Below are 9,801 nucleotides of genomic sequence, written 5' to 3'. Positions count from 1 at the left end.
CGTGGGTTTTCTCCGTGTTCTTCGCTTTCCTCCCACACTCGAAAGACGTGCAGTTTTGTAGGTTAATTGGTTTGGTATAAATGTAAATTGTCTCTAGTGTGTGTGTGTGTGTGTGTGTGTAGGATAGTGTTAGTGTGCGAGGATCGGTGGGCCGAAGAGCCTGTTTCCGCACTCTTATCTCCAAACTAAGCTAATTCTCTCCATATTACTACTTCATTCTTAAAATATAACAGTGCATTTCCAGTGTTAAATTCGCAGTCGGCCATCAGTCATTCCACTTGCTTGTCACATTTCCCATACTTCACAGATGGTCGTGAAAAATTGCAGCAGAATCTTGATTGATTGGCCGCGTGGGCTGAGGAATGGTTGCAAAGGAATGTAATGCAGAGAAATGTGAGGTGCTGCATTTTCAGAAGTCTAACATGGGTAGGACGTACACAGCCAGAGTATCGAGTATAGAAGTTGGGAGGTCATGTTGCAATTGTATACAGTAAGACCTTGGTGAGGCTGCATTTAGAGTATTGTGTTCAGTTCTGGGCACCGTGTTATAGGAAAGATGTCAAGGTGGAAAGGGTACAGAGAAGATTTCCAAAAATGTTGCCAGGACTAGTTGATGTGAGGCACAGGGAAAGGTTGGATAGGCTGGGACTCTATTCCTTGGAGCGCAGAAGGATGAGGGGTGATCTTATAGAGGTGTATAAGATCACGGAAGGAATAGATTGGGTACATGCGCAGAGTCACTTGCCCAGAGTAGGTGCATTGAGGATCAGAGGACATAGGTTTAAGGTGAAGGGGAAAAGATTTAATAGGAATCTGAGCAGTAACTTTTTCACACAAAGGGTGGTGGGTGTATGGAACAAGCTGCTAGAGGAGGTAGTTGAGGCTGGGACAATTAAAAAAAAAAACTTACAGGTGCATGGATAGGGCAGGTTTGGAGGGATATAGACCAAATGTGGGCCGGTAAGACTAGTGTAGCTGGGACATGTTGGCCGGTGTGGACAAGTTGGGTCGAAGGGCCTGTTTCCAAACTGTATCACCATGACACCTTCAAAATTCTGTGTTGCCTATAAATTTGGAAATTATACCCTGTATTCCCAAGTCTGAATTATTAATAGTTATTAAAAGAAGCAGTGATTGTAACACTGACTTTTGGGGAACACCATTTACATCAAATCGGGACAGCACAGTGGAGCTGTTGGTGGAGCTGCTGTCTCACAGCGCTAAAGACCCGCGTTTGATCCTGACCTTGGATGTTGTCTGAGGTGCTTGCACATTCTCCCTGTGGATTCCCCTCGTGGATTTCAATAGACGATAGGTGCAGGAGTAGGCCATTTGGTCCTTCGAGCCAGCACCGCCATTCAATGTGATCATGGCTGATCATCCCCAATCAGTACCCCGTTCCTGCATTCTCCCCATATCTCCTAACTACGCTATCTTTAAGAGCCCTATCCAGCTCTCTCTTGAAAGCATCCAGAGAACCTGCCTCCACCACCCTCTGAGGCAGAGAATTACACAGACTTACCATTCTCTGTGAGAAAAAGTGTTTCATCATCTTCGGTCTAAATGGCTTACTCCTTATTCTTAAACTGTGGCCCCTGTTTCTGGACTCCCCCAACATCGGGAACATGTTTCCTGCCTCTAGCATGTCCAAACCCTTAACAATCTTATATGTTTCAATGAGATCCCCTCTCATTCGTCTAAACTCCAGAGTGTACAAGCCCAGCTGCTCCATTCTCTCAGCATATGACAGTCCCACCATCCCAGGAATTAACCTTGTAAACCTATGATGCACTCCCTCAATAGCAAGAACGTCCTTTCTCAAATTAGGGGACCAAAACTGCACACCATACTCCAGGTGTGGTCTCACTTGGGCTGTGTACAACTGCAGAAGGACCTCTTTGCTCCTATAGTCGATTCCCTCCCACACCCCAAAGACGTGCAGGTTTGTCATTAATTGTCCTCTGTAAATTGCCCCTAATGTGTTGGGAGTGAATGATCAAGTGGGATAGCATAGAATGAGTGTGAAAGGATATTTAATGGTCAGCGTGGGCCGAAGGGCCTGTTTCCATGCTGTATCAACAACAACAAAAAAAAATCCGAAGAAGGGTTTCGGCCGGAAGCGTTGCCTATTTCCTTCGCTCCATAGATACTGCTGCACCCGCTGAGTTTCTCCAGCACTTTTTTGTCTACCAAAAAAAAAAAATCATTTATTGCTTTCTGTAACCTGTTCTTTAAGTGATGTTTTATCCACACTGCACTGAGGCCTTCGTGCCATAGATAGTCATGGTCATAAATGCTTGATGTCAAATAGGCTTGTTTTAATTTAAATAATGTAAAGTGTAAGTAATGCCAAGACTGGTCACAAACATTAAATAGTTGTTCGTTTCACTTCATCTTTTTTCAAACTCAAGGTCAGTTTTGCAGGGCCGTGCCATCAGTACTGGCACTGAATGTGAAATGTGTGCAACCTATCAGCACAGCATGTCAGCACTCTGCTGCCGGACTCCATGGTGAGCCTCGTGGTGGGCAGAAGGTCTCTGGCCTGTTGACCTCAGCGCGCACACATTGAGATGTCGAAGTCGGAGATGAGCTGGCCCTTGAGGAAGAAAGACCTAGACAGTGTGAGCATGATCCGGGCCATTTTGTTGTCAGGTAACTGAGGTTTTTGCGAATGACAAAACACCTACATACATACAAAACAGTTACACATAGACTGGTTGCGCCAACTTTAACTCTTTCAAGGACAGTCAGAATGTTAAAGGTTCTGATGAAATTGGAAAAAGTCACAGTTTAGTTTATCGTCGCATGTACCGAAGTGCAATGAAAAGCTTTTGTTGTGTGCAGCAGAAAGACAAGACAATAGGTGCAGGAGTAGGCCATTTGGCCCCTCGAGCCAGCACCGCCATTCAATGTGATCATGGCTGATCATCCCCAACCAGTACCCCGTTCCTGCCTTCTCCCCATATCCCCTGACTCCACTATCTTTAAGAGCCCTATCTAGTCTAGTCAAGTCAAGTCAAGTCAAGTTTATTTGTCACATACACATACGAGATGTGCAGTGAAATGAAATGAAATGAGCTCTCTTGAAAGCATCCAGATAACCTGCCTCCACTGCCCTCTGAGGCAGAGAATTCCACACTCGCCACTCTCTGTGTGGTTCAGACAATACATGATTACAATCGATCCGATTACAGTGTGTATATACATGATAAGGGAATAACGTTTAGTGCAAGGTAAAGCCAGCAAAGTCCGATCAAAGATAGTCCGAGGGTCACCAATGAGGTAGATCGTAGTTCAGCACTGCTCTCTGGATATGGTAGGATGGTTCAGTTGCCTGATAACGGCTGGGAAGAAACTGTCCCTGAATGTGGATGTCCTAAGGATTGGCAGGGTCTTAGATCATTAGTGTGCAATAAACTTTATTTCTCTCCTTGCTCCCTTAAAAAGACTGCAAAATAGATTTATAGTCTGAATTATTCAGATTTATTCACAAAAATTAAACAAGAGTGACTCATGAAGAATAGATTACACTTAGAATGACAACGACAAATGATGTTTGTTTTGAAAAAACAATGCTCCTGCCAGTGGTAAATATTTGTTAATTTGTTGCTGTAACAATACCAATATTTTCCAGTTCTATTTCCCACTGATATATTTGCAACATATTTAAATGTTTGGTTTTCCTGGGGGATTTAAATTATTATTTACATTTGAAATCCATGTACTTCCAGTATCTGTCTTGTCTTCAGTACTTGCTTGAATGTTACTTTTTGGTACATTGACTGGAACTGCACTATAGGACTATAACAGACCCTTCTCAAATTTGGCTGCGTTGAGAAATGTCTCTGGTCTATGCCTTCTGCATGGTGGTGTGCAAGCTATGATCCTAACCGATAGATTGAATGTGGTTGGACAATGATGAGACAGAGTATATGAAGGAGAAAGCTAGCTTAATAACATGGTGTCAAGATATCAACCTCTCCCTTAATGTCATCAAGACAATGGAACTGGTTATTGACTTCATTAAGAGCAGAATTAGGTCATGTACATGCCCCTGTCAAGGTGCTGAAGTGGAGATGGTTGGAAGCTTCAGGTACCTAGATGTAAATATCACCATTAATTTGGCCTGGTCAAAGCTACCACCCAACATCTCCACTTCCTCAGATGACCAAAGAGGTTCAGCATGTTTCCAATGACTTACCGACTTCTACAGGTGCGCCATGGAAAACATACTATTGGGATGAATCACAGCTTGGTTTGACAACAGCTCTGCCTAGGACAGCAAGAAATTGCACAGAGTTGTGGATGTAGCACAGCCCATCGTACAAAACAGCTTTCCTCTATCGCCATTGAGTCTGACCTTCACTCTTATCTACCTCCGGAAAGCAGCCAATATAATCAACAACGATTTTCACCCCGGTCATTCCCTCTTCTCTCCCACTGGGCAGAAGTGTCCAAAACCTGAAAGCACACACAACCAGATTTAGGAACAGCTTCATGCCCACTTTTTTTTATCAAACTACTAAACGGTTCTCTCATAAGATGAGATGTCATTTTAAGAATAAGGCCTAAGCCATTTAGAACGGAGAGAGGTGAGTCTGTGGAATTCTCTGCCTCAGAGGGCGGTGAAGGCCGGTTCTCTGGATGCTTTCAAGAGCGAGTTAGATAGGGCTCTTAAAAATAGCGGAGTCGGGGGATATGGGGAGAATCCAGGAACGGGGCACTGATTTGGGATGATCAGCCATGATCACATAGAATGGCAGTGCTGGTTCGAAGGGTCAAATGGCCTACTCCTGCCCCTATTGTCTATTGTCCCGATTTCCCAACCTACCTCGTTGCAGCCTTTTCATTCTTTTTATCTGCACTTTCTCTGCAGATAATACTACATTATGCACTGATGTTCTTCCCTTTGCACTGTTGGTTGTGCTAACTGCTGGTGTGAAGCTAATCAGTAGAATGAATGGGTTATTTCCATTCCAGAGGCAAGGGCATACGAAGTCAGTTGCAACGTGCAACGTACATACTTGGAGGCCAAGCTCCAAGCCATCATCGCCTCCTTCAAAAATATAGGCGAACAGCTTTACTCTAAAAAACCTAAGCAAAGGTGATCTACCAAGCTATCTCGGCTGCAGAACCCAACCTCATGACAATTCAGACTCGCTGTGGCATCACTTGGTAAACATGACTTTGTAGTCTACTGTCTGGTCAAGTCTTTCTGCGATTATTGACTCACCAATATGGTCAACTTCTGACTCACAAGTTAAAACTGTCCCACCTGTCAATCATCCATCATTTCTAATTGAGCTCAATGCCTTTTATGTATGCTATGTAACGTGGTAAAATATCACACCTATACGAGCCCCCACAGCCCCTGAGGACTCTTTCATCTCTCAGGGCCAACAACAGCTTACTTCTCGAGGGTGAATCCACACAAAGCTTCGAGCCCAGACGCTGTGCCTGTCCAAAATGCAAAAGACCTGCACGGACCAACTGCACAGTGCACAGCATGGTGGAGTAGCGGTAGAGTTGCTGCCTTACAGTGCTGGGGACCCGGGTTCGATCCTGACTACAGGTGCTGGCTGTGACCCGCGTGGGTTTTCTCCAGGTGCTCCACTTTCCTCCCACACTCCAAAGATGTACTGGTGTGTAGATTAATTGGTTTCGGTAAAAATTATCCATTGTCTCTAGTGTGAAGGTTGGTGTGTTAATATACGGGTGATCGCTGGTCGGCGTGGACTTGGTGGGCCGAAGGGCCTGTTTCTGCTCTGTATCTCCATACTATACAAAACTAGCTGGAATGTTCAAGGACAGCTTCAACTTTATGCTGACTGGTTGCATGGTATGGGGAATTGCAGATAGGGGTGGACCTAGCCTGGTGCATCGCAAGCATCTACAATAGGCACTGCCTCCAGAAGGCAGCATCTATCATCAAGGATCCTCACCATCCGAGCCATGCTCTCCTCTCATTGCTATCATTGGGCAGGAAGTACAGGCGCTGAGGTCCCACACCACCAGGTTCAGGAACAACTTATTTTCTACAACCACTGGTTCTTGATTGGATGTTCACAACCCTAATCCCACCTCAGTGACAGAACATGGTGGACCACCTCTTCCTATACCATATATATATATATATATATATACCAAATGAGTCTTATTTTCCAATTGTTGTCCATAACAGTTTACAGTGCAGAAGAGACATGAAGAATAGTGGCACACTAACGGCTTTACACTAAACGTTATTCCCTTACCATATATCTATACACTGGACATTCGTGCTAATGAGGAAGTGCAGCGTAGGTTTACAAGGTTAATTCCTGGGATGGCGGGACTGTCATATGCTGGGAGAATGGAGCAGCTGGGCTTGTACACTCTGGAGTTTAGAAGGATGAGAGGATATCTCATTGAAACATATAAGATTGTTAAGGGCTTGGACACACTAGAGGCAGGAAACATGTTCCCGATGTTGGGGGAGTCCAGAACCAGGGGCCACAGTTTAAGAATAAGGAGTAAGCCATTTAGAACAGAGACGAGGAAACACTTTTTCTCACAGAGAGTGGTGAGTCTGTGGAATTCTCTGCCTCAGAGGGCGGTGGAAGCAGGTTCTCTGGATGCTTTCAAGAGAGAGCTAGATAGGGCTCTTAAAAATAGCGGAGTCAGGGGATATGGGGAGAAGGCAGGAAGGAACAGGGTACTGATTGGGGATGATCACATTGAATTGCGGTGCTGGCTCGATGGGCCAAATGGCCTTCTCCTGCACCTATTGTCTATTGTCTATAATCTCTGTCTTAAAAATATCTATTGCTGACCTTCTGTGGCAATGAATTCCACAGATTCACCACCCATTGTCAGAAGGGGTTTGAGATTCAAAATGAACAGGAAAGGTGCCAAATCTTTGAACAGAGAAATCGTCCTGTCTGTAGATCTAAGCTGGTTTACAAGGACACAAAGTGCTGGAGCAACTCAGCAGGGCAGGCAGCATCCCTGGAGAACATGGATAGGTGATGTTTCGGGTTGGGTTCCTTTTGCAAACCTTGTTTGGTTTCCCCCCAAAGCCCATTTTGGAATAGCAGATGCAGTATACAAGCTTGAAAAAAGCATGTTGGCCATTAGATCAAATGAGCGTTTGGGATCTTGGACAATGGGAAGCAATAAGGCAAAAGGGTTGGTGATTTCAAAGGAAGATGCAGTGGGAACAGCTTTGATCAGCTTTGTATCAATTTTTGCCTTATTGTTCACACAAAAACAGAAATGATGTATCATACAAATTTATTAATGAAAACACATTCACCAGCACAACAGTTTTTAAATCTTCTTTTTGGGTACAAATAATCGAAATGTTGTTATGGTGGAAGAATCGGCTTAATACTCGTAGCCAAGAGACACCCCGAACTGCAGATGGTAGAATCTTGAGTGGGGATTGAAAAAGGGTCCCGATCCGAAACGTCACCTGCCCATTCCCTCCACAGATGCTGCCTGACCCATTAAGTTCCTCCAGCATTTTGAAGCTTTGCTTAATATTTATAACCGGTCACGGTTACATTTGCTTTGAAGTCAGAAAAGTAGATGAAAAGGAACAGTATATATTTGACATGTATTTTGTGCAGAACTTTCTGATTGCCCAGTAAATTAATTCTCGTCCAATACTTTCTTGCCCCGTTTCTCTAGTGGTTACAAACTAGCCGAATTCGAAATTTACAGTTACCATTTCAGACGCAGTCTTAATTAACTATTTCGTCCATTTATGAACAGAGAGGCATCCGCTTTAATGCCGGTTGCACATTAAAAAAAAAGATCATATTTTGATAGATTATTTTACGAAAATATAACCAAATTATTGGAATTTCATGAAGTTTGGTAACATTTTCGACAATTTCAAATGATATTTTGTTCCAGTAAAAATCGCTATTCTAATGTTTGTTAAAAGGCGCCTCACCGCCGGAAAGGATTATATTTATATTATATTGAAAAATGCAGGGTATTTATTACATTGAATTAAATGTCAATCCTATTTTCTGATGGTGCATATTTGTAAAGGAACCGAACTTGCAATGTTGCCGACTTAGCGCGACTTTATTTTGCTGTTGATGTTCGACATAGAGTATTTGTTACCAAGCATTTCAGGATTATCGGCAAGGAAATGCTGGAAATACTCAGCAGGTCGGACAGCATTGTCAAGGGGCGAGCTGTGCGAAAGGTTCGGGTCATCGACCTTTCATCGGAGCTGTTACTGCAGTAGGAATACAGCGTTTTACTGCTGTACCACAAGAAACAATCGTCAAAATTAAAGCCTTATAACATCAGCATTTGAAAACATGTTGGTGTTTACAGTAATTGAGATGATGGGCTCCATTGTTTAATCAATTTCCAATATAAAGAGTCAATTGGATAGCAACTAGAAAGGTCACTTATTCATCGAAATAAGCAAAAAAGCGCGATAAACGCGATACCTGATATTATTGAACCTACGCCGTCCTTGGATTTTTAAAGGACCGAGGAATGTCTTCTTTCCGACATTAAATAAATGTTTTGCATTTTCGCCGATAAACTTTGAATACTCTTTGAACTTGGAATCGCAGTAAAGCTGTCATAATAATACATTCATGGTTTAATTTCACGAGAGTTACAGATTCAGTTCCAGTAGCAGGTTTCTGAACGTGGATGTAAATAAACGGTGAAAATCACATTTCTTTCAGGCAAGATCTGTCATCTATTATTTACCGCAAATCACGTTCAGTATATTAGAAAAAATGATGAACAAGTGGCTAGGAAGAGTAACAATTGCCCGGTTGTGAGGGCCGAACATGTTTATTTCTACTCAAAAACCATCGAGGAATTGTCATACTTTATATTCTGTATATATTTACATGTTGTTGCATAGTTTGTCGAAATGTTTTAAGTGTGTTGATGCGGTGTTTGCATTTGAAAATAAAGCGAGTGTACCAGAGATCATTTCATTCTTTAAGTCGGCTGCACGAACCTTAACCATTTGAGTTTAATGTTCAATATAAAACGTCAGTGTATTGAAATGGTTTCCTCAAAGCTGTCTTTAAACTGCAAGTGGTAGCTGAAATCAATCCAACACCGCTGGAAATCATTTCATGAACAAAAGAGTCAAAACGAACTGGAAAATTCAAACTTAATGCGGGGGATCGTTCCGTCTTTGCGTGTTTAGTGCTGCGATTCATTTATTTTTTCGGGTATTCGGTATTTAACTTTTGATAATTGTACTGCGAGGTTTTGTAATAAAGGCAATAACATTGCAAATTAGATTAATCGAGGCTGTTAAAATATGGCGTGGGAATAACTATTGTTAAACTTATTGGAACAAATGCAAAACATTCTATACTTTTTAAAGCCCCCCTCCATGTTCAGCGGCATTTAGTCAAATAATTGTAGAGTGAGTGGAACGAAAACGCCGATGGTTTCTTTACCGGCTTCGAAATAATTGCGGAGATTTGAGACAAGTCCGGGAGATGGCGCAAGTTTCACGGGCAGACAAAAGGCACAGTGTAACTGGCAAAGGGGCGAAAATTCAGCTCGACATTACACTGAATGCAAGAACAAATACTACTTCACAGCTCTATGCAATATCCAACGCGAAACAATCTGGTTTGCAAAATTGCTAAATTAAACACATTTATTTTAAACCGCATTTTTGATGTCAAACCCGAGTCATGCTCACTGGTAATGTTTAAACACATAAACTAACCACAGGAAACAAGTGTTATTAATATAGCTAATTTATTACATTTCTTAAAAATCTGTCTGACTTCCAACCTGTCCCTTGCTCATCCATAC

This window comes from Leucoraja erinacea, chromosome 17, assembly GCF_028641065.1.
Source record: "Leucoraja erinacea ecotype New England chromosome 17, Leri_hhj_1, whole genome shotgun sequence".
Taxonomy (NCBI): domain Eukaryota; kingdom Metazoa; phylum Chordata; class Chondrichthyes; order Rajiformes; family Rajidae; genus Leucoraja; species Leucoraja erinaceus.
Note: the sequence above shows the minus strand (reverse complement) of the source record.